Raw genomic sequence first — 7,632 nt, 5'->3', positions numbered from 1 at the left:
TGTCTCTTACCCTCCGGGACTCGGAGGTTCCCCTGTCCCCGTCAGCGTCCCAGGCTGCTGACTCTGCAGCCCCTCCTCTCCTATACTTCGGGACCCCCCCTCCCCTGCTTTTGTAGTTCCCGTCCACTGCTCGCAGCGTCGGGGAACCCCGATGCTGGTCCGGGCAAGTGTCCTGCGCGGGGACAAACGCGGTGGCCCCGGTACCCAGAGGCGGGAACAGACGGGCACAAACGTTCATTGATACAAATGAGTAAATAAACATGCTGGGTGAGCACGGCCACCTTCTCAGCGCTGGCAGCAGAGGGCCGGGCGCGCGTGCCTGTGTGCGGTGTGCGTGTGGCCCGGGGCCGCACCTGTGTGTTCGCGTGCGTGGCCTTGCGTCGGGCCGACGTCTGAGGAGCGAGGCGGCTTGTCTGTGGGTTTGTGTATTCTTTCTAGAGCCGTGAGTGTGTCTGCGCATCCGTGCATCTGTCATCTGGCCTCTCTTCCTGCGAGCCTGTGCTAAATGGAGCTGCGCACAGCAACCCCGACACCGGTCTCGCCAGTGCCTGCCTTTCGTTCTCGCGGGCATCCGGCTTCCCTCAGCCCCTTGGCTCTGGCGTTCGCTACCGCACTCCCGGAGCCAGAGTGGATATCCCATCTTTGAGTGGGGTGTGTGTCAACGATACTAGGCTCCCCTTTTAACACCTTGCCGGCACCTAGTACGAGTTCTGCTTTAGAGTTCACGAGACCAGACTGCATGTGAGGGTCTAACGTGCGCGCAGATGTGTTGTCCCTCCCTGTGTGAGCGCTTCCGAGGCTGGTGTGGCAGGAGATCTAAACGCTGGTCTAGCCCTCAGCGCTGGGTCACCTCGGCTTCACTCTCTGCCCTGGAACCCCACCTAGTGGACAGTTGTAGTACTACAGATTCGGGGAAACGATTCCCTCTGCACCCTTTCCGCACTCGCCCTTCCTAGTGGGAGATCAGCTCCAAAGGGCCGGCTTGTAGGCTCCTAAAGCATCCCGCTCCTGTCTCAGTGCCCTCAGACTTCCACCCCAGGATGCTTGGGGCCAGTCACTCACGAAGGCCCTGTCAGGACCACTGTGGTCACAGAGCTAGGAAGCATCCTCGGAGTAGGGTGGTTTCACAGGACAGTCACATCTGAACAGGGCACCTTGGAGGGCCAGAGCCACCCCACATCCCATCTGAGGATGAAGCTAACATAAAATGGGGTGGGGAAGATTGTTGAGGCCTTGCTGGCTTGAAAAGCTCTAAGAGTCTAGCCTGACCCCCAGACACAGCACTGGCCACAAGGTGGTGAAATGGGCAAGTAACCCCAGAAAACCCAGCCGTGGAACTCCATCTTCGAAAGGACAGACAGGCACACAGCTTTATAGAGATGCAGATAGATGCACAGGCTGACACTGAGGGCCCATGTGCACACACACACACACACACACACACACACAAGGATCATTGTCACAGTCACAAAACACCCACCTCCCAGCCACCAACCCAAGAAACCACAGGAGGTGTCTGCCGGTGGGGCCCATAGCCCTGGAAGTCCCCAACACGCCATTGCCTTCTTCCCAATCTCCTTACTCCCCAGTGGGGGTGGCTTTTGTGCCCTTTTGTCCTCCCCTGCCCAGCCTCTTTTCCTGTTCCAGCAAAGAGGAGGCGTTGGGAGGGGTGTGGGGGAGAAATTCTGAGTCCTTACACCCTGTGCCAAGTGGGATCCTGGGGAGAGTCTGCAGGGATGGCACAGCCCCACAGCAATAGTGGCTGGATTTCCTAATTGAAACTGCCTCTCTGCTCAAATCTAAAAAAGAACTTGGGAAAGATGAAAAAGAGAGCCTTGGTGCTCCACTCTAAGACTTCCCGGAGGTGCTGTGGAGAGTGGGGGTGCTGAGGCCGTGGACAGGCTTGTGAAGGGGTGGCTAGGACAGAGAAAGCTCAGCAACTGTCTTTGCCAGTCAGATTCCATCAGAGGACTTTCACTAACCTCAGATGGACTTCTGACTCTCGTCCCAGACAGAGCCCTGCTCCAAACCTCAGTGTAGCCTGCAACCCTGACCTAAAGCAGACCCCTGAGCCGAATCCCAGAATGATCCTTAGTCCTGGTCACAGATTGACCCTGTCTCAAAGCCCAGACTGAATCCCGGTACTACCAAGTATCATTGTGGCCACAAAAGTATGACTGGCCCCTTGTAGGCTGCCCCAAAGCTGGGGCACAGCTCAACTCCCGAGGCCCTGGGAGCACGGGCATGTTCTAGGCAGGATATTGCCTCATTCTAGCCTTGGAATGATACACCTATTGCCCAGTGAGCATCCTTCTCCCGCCAGCTGGTTGTAGCTAATGTCACAGGAACTCCCAGACTGCCACCCTCCCACCACACACGTGCACACACACGCGCGCACACGCACACACATACACACACACACACAACTCTTTCCCATGGGCCCAGGACACACCCCCGGGCTTCAGCTATTGCCTACAGTGCTGCAGTTCAAGGCCGGCCTCACATGTCCCTGTAGCCTTTCTGGCACTTTGAAATCAGTCAGAGCAGCCTGGGAAATGAGTAAGGCAATGCTGGTTCAAGTGGAGCGCTGCCTGGTGACATCTGCAGGCTTTGGCAGAGAGGGCCTGGGAAATAGGGAGGGTAGGCCGCAGGCACTCTTGGAATATGCACACCATGAGCAGACACAGCCTTTGCACCCGCTTCTGGAGCTCCGAAAACCCTGAGCACAGGGGCAGGTCTGTCTAGAGTCCTGCTGCTCACCGAGACCAGACAGGGGTGCGGTCTGCCCTGGATTGCTACACCCAAGGGAATGAAGATAGTCCCCTTACAAGTCCCTTACATGCATGCAGTCCTGTGTGGCCAGCAATGTTCTCCCACAGCTATTATTTTATTTAAACTCCGCCACAGCCCAGTGAGATCATACGATTTTTAGGTATTAGATTTACAAGTTACTTTTCGTATTGATGAGAAAACGGAGGCCCAGAGTCCCTCAATCCCCCACCCCCGTTGTATTGTCCTGTTTCCCCTCCCACCAAGCAGGCACACATCTCCAGGAGCCATGAGATCCTGTCCTTAGGGCAGCTTCCTCTTTGTCTAATGTCCGTGCTTCTGACAGCTAAAGCCGACAACAGAGGCGGCTGTCAGTTTTCCACTCAATTTTGTATAGTCTTGGCCCTGAATTTGTTCAATTGATGCTAATTTGCTTTCTTTTCCGTAAAACCATCTCTAATTCCTCCAACCAGAGCCAAGCAGAAAGGAGGACAAGTCCAGGATCCAGGCCACCGCTTGGCCCTACCGGCCAGGGTGTCCGGAAAGCAAAGAGCCCGGGAGGCGGTGAGCAGGAGGCAGGGCTGTGTGTTCAGGGACCAGCAGAGTTTGCTCAAGCCCTCCCGGCCTCTGGCCTGCATCTTGGGCTGTCTAGCCTGAGGGACAAAGCCCGGGGTCCCGCCTCGGGGAGCTCTTTGCTCTTAGCCCTGTCCTGCCTGGCTGGCACGAAGGAGCCCTTGGAAAAAGCTCTTGGCTCCGGGCTCCTTCTCAATCTCCCCAGGGCCTCAGGCTGGCTCCCTTCTGTTCTAAGTCTTCTTGATACACTGCCTGACAGTGGTGCGGCCCTTTGCCTGTAAGATCCCAAGTCCCATGGGGAAGCGACATTTCTGAGGAGCTGTGGAGGAGAAGGACGGGGGCGGCAGGTCCTGCGCAGACCCTTCTCCAGAGCCAGAGCAGAAACTGCGACTCCGATGGGTCAGGGATGCCCCTTTCGCCCTGGAACCCAGCTTGTGGCCCAGATATTCATCCGAAGCTTAGGTGCCTACGCTTCTCCCACTTCGGGCCCTCCCTCCAGAGCCGGCGCCACAAGATCGGCAGCCCCTCCAGTGCCCAGTCCTTAAGGACAGCTTAGAGGACGCTCCCTGCCTGTCTCTGGCTGTTCTGACAAGGGCTGGGATCCCTGCTGTCCAGTGTATGGGGGCGCTCAACCCAGCTCGGCTTGGAAATCACCTCAGTCCCAGGAATTCTGCCTTCCTAGAGCCTGGGGGGGTTAAACTCTCCTCCTCCCTGAGGCTGTTTAGAGAATGCACCCACCCCTTGAAAGCCACCAGCTGCCAGAAACCCTCCGAGCCCACCCGCCCCATGGAGAGGCCATCCCCTGTTTGAGCGCTGCTGAAGTGAAGCTGGGTTCTGGGTTCTGTTTGTTCCTTTCTTAAAGGCCACCTTCTTCTTCTTTGTCCCTTGGTGTGACTTGCTCCCACCCCACCCCCAGGCATCTTCAGATTTTGATTTCGTTTTGTTTTAAAGATAACAACCGCTATCCAGGCGTCGCTACCTGACAAAGCCAGATGCAGGCACAGCCTGGCCCCTTACTCCCAGTCCTCAGAGAGGAACAGCGAGGAGGGAGCCCCTCACCCACTCCTCTGCAGCCCTCTAGGAAGGAGGTGGCCTTTGGGAATGAACTTTGCTTCTTTCTCCTTTGCCCGAATATGGAACAAGCCTCACATCATACCTCATATCAGAAATCTCAGCTTCAGAGACGTGCTTCAAAAGCAATTTTCAAAAAGAATTGGAAATACCCTCATCCTCCCCTGGCAAAGCCCCCAAACTCAGTCCTCCTTCCACCCACCCCACACCCAACCCCAACGAAAGCAATCCAGAAAAGGACTTGCCAATGGAGAGAACGGGTAGGTGCAAGGAACGCAGCTGACAGCTGTGCCCAAATCGGCACTGCCTGGAAAAGAGTAGCCTGCTCGGTGGAGATGGGACACCGTCAGTGCCCCAAGCTGGCTGTGGCTGGTAGCAACGCTGCCGCAGCGATGGCGTTCCCTCAGGCCCGGGGAGTCAAGAGCCCTTTATAGCCTGAAACCTGCCCTGGCACCGCCCACTGGGCGGTTGCAACAAGGGCCTGCAACTAGGGGAGTCGCTAGGAGCTGGGAGGGCATTCGTCCCAGGACCCCAGGGCCAGGGCCCCACACACAAGAATCTAGGATTCAACCTCCTCCCACCAAGGCAACTCTATGTCCTGGTATGTGTACGAGACAGTGTGTGTGTGTGTGAGTGTGGGCATGCGCTCGTGCTTAAACGTCCATTCAAAGACCTCAGATCTCGTTCCCTCATCCTCTTTCTCTGGCAGTAACAGTTTTTGAAAGGATGGGGAGAGCAGTGTGTTTCTGCTCAGTTTATCAAATTACACTCAGTGACAAAGGACTGAAGTGCATTTTCTTGAAGGCTTGACAATTGGGATCCAGGAAGAAAAAAGAGGCATGACAGAGAACCCAGAGCTTTTGTCAAAGGTAAAACACGGATATGAAAAGCGGGGGGTGTGGTTGGGTGGCTTTCAGTGAATTTGTCTTCGTGTTGCTTGGTGTTAAAAACTACTTCCCCCCACCCTCCACTCAAGCTGCAAAACTCTCACAGATCCCAGAAATCGCAAGGTTGTTGATTTTTAAAAGGAACACTGTTCATTTTTGCACAAGCTGAAGCAGACAGCCTGGGGCACAGCCTCCTCCCGGCAGGACTCCCAGGTCCCCTTTCCATGCCAGAGCAGCCTCCTCCGAGAGGTCACTCACCCAGGTACAGTGTCCTCCACACCACTCATCTCAGCCTGTCCAGCCAGCTTCTCCTCAGGGGTACAGTTGGGACCAGAACGGGGTGGGCTTCTCCCCGCCATTCACAGTTCTGTCCTGCACCTGAACTCCAAGGATTGCTAGATGGAGAAGATTGGACTGTGGGGCAGGTTTGGGCTGGAAGCAGAGTACACAGGGGCTCTGGACTATTTGTCTCGCAGGTTCCCATTCTTTGGAAGCAGAAGGGAAGCCGACAGCCTAAGTGACCAGCCTCAGATGCAGAAGGCCGAGAGGAAAAATATCCCCTTATCCAGAGCTTGGAGATGATGCCGGAAGCAAGTCCGCCCTGTGGTGCTGCTCCCAGCTGGCTTTTGTTCATAAGCCTCCCGCAGGCAGGCCAGCCTCACCAGCAGCCTCGCCCAGAGACCTCGGAGGGTAGAGCCAACCTGAGAATCTAGCTGGCAGAGCTCTCCCCTCCCAAGTCCAAATCACTTCCTCTCCCCTGAGGCCGAGACTCCTGCCCACTGCCTCTCAGGAGGTGGAGAGGCAGAGCAGAGAGGCCGGGGGTTGCCTGAACATCGGTCTTTCTTCTCACACCTACAGCCCGGCTCCAAGCTCACGGGGCCCTGTTGCTGGAGCTGTAGCTAATTTCTTCTCCAGACATCGGTGCGGTGGCTGGAGCATAGGAGGAACAAATCCCCTTGAGACTCCCACTCGCCGTCTCCTCTGTTCTGACAGCCAAGGTTATTCTGGCACATGCCTGTGAAGATTTCACCTGCTCCCCACTGCCTGGGCCTGACTACTCTGCCCCAAGAAGTTCTTGGGAGAACTGGTCTCTCTAGCACATTGTGTCCATCAGCATCCCCGCCAAAGCTCTATGCTTCCTGTTCAAACCCAGCTTCAATACCAGTTCCGGAGAGCCCCGCCCCCAGCAACCAGATGGCAGCTATGATATCTCTTCTGTAGGGAAAATCTGGACCACCTCTGAGTCTCTCTTCCAATTTTCCCTCTGTTGATTTCATTCTTTTCTCACTATTCTGCTATTCCAAATGTATTAATGCTTCACACTTGCAAACAGGCAGAGTGCCTTAGTAGCTAAGAACAGGGCTCTGGAGTCAGTGAGGTGCGCTTAAAATCTGCTCTGCCACTTACTAGCTTGAGCAATATACTTCACCTGCCGGGGCCTCCAGTGCTTCTGCAGTGTGGAGAACGGGTTACAACGGAGCAAGAGTTGAGGCAGGGAGGCCTGTTAGGAGACTGTGGTGAGAACTCAGGTAATAACAGTAAAAATGATCATAATAAAATCATAAAACTAACATTTAGCACCTTCCTACATGCAGGGCACTTTAAAAAGCACTTCACTTACTTCAGCTGGCCCTCATAGCAACCCCACGAGGTGGCTAGGTAGAGACTGTTTTCCTTGCTTTACAGAGGAAGACTCTGAGATACTAAGTGGTTCAGTAGCTTGCCCAAGTTAATCCACCTGTACTTTTGAGGTTACATTTAATCTCCTCTTAAATTCAAATCCAGGGAATATGGATTAAAATCTGAGCTGCTAGCTGGCATACTAAAGACTAAACTAAGCTAGTAGCAGTGATGATGAAGAGAAGTGTACAGATTTTAGAAATATTCAGTTAGAATTAAAAAGTGGACAGATTTGGCAACTGATTAGGTGTGGGGGCAGGTGGTGGGGAGCGAGGCAGGGAGTCCAGCCTGGGAAACTGGGTGTGGGTGATGATATGTCCTGAGCTGGGGAACTTGGGAGAAAGAGAAGACTTGGGGGACAAGATGCTGAGTTTGGTTTGGGCCAGGTGGTGAAGGGATATTTCAGTGGAGCAGTCTGCTGGCTGTTGGACGTAGAGGTCTGGAGTGCAGAAAATAGATCTGGGCAAGAGAGAGCGCTTTGGACATCACCTGCATTCACATGCTAATGGGGGACACAGGAGTAGAGGAGCTTGCACCGAGAGTAGAGAGCCCCAGAAACACCAGCGTTGAAGGTACAAAGAGAGGAAAGAGGTCTGGGAAACAGCGACCTCTTTCCTTTGCCCACACACCCTGGTTAGCCTCACTTGAAAGA

This window comes from Sapajus apella, unplaced genomic scaffold (assembly GCF_009761245.1).
Source record: "Sapajus apella isolate SASKATOON/1434 unplaced genomic scaffold, GSC_monkey_1.0 scaffold26, whole genome shotgun sequence".
Lineage (NCBI taxonomy): Eukaryota > Metazoa > Chordata > Mammalia > Primates > Cebidae > Sapajus > Sapajus apella.
This window is presented reverse-complemented; position numbering follows the sequence as displayed.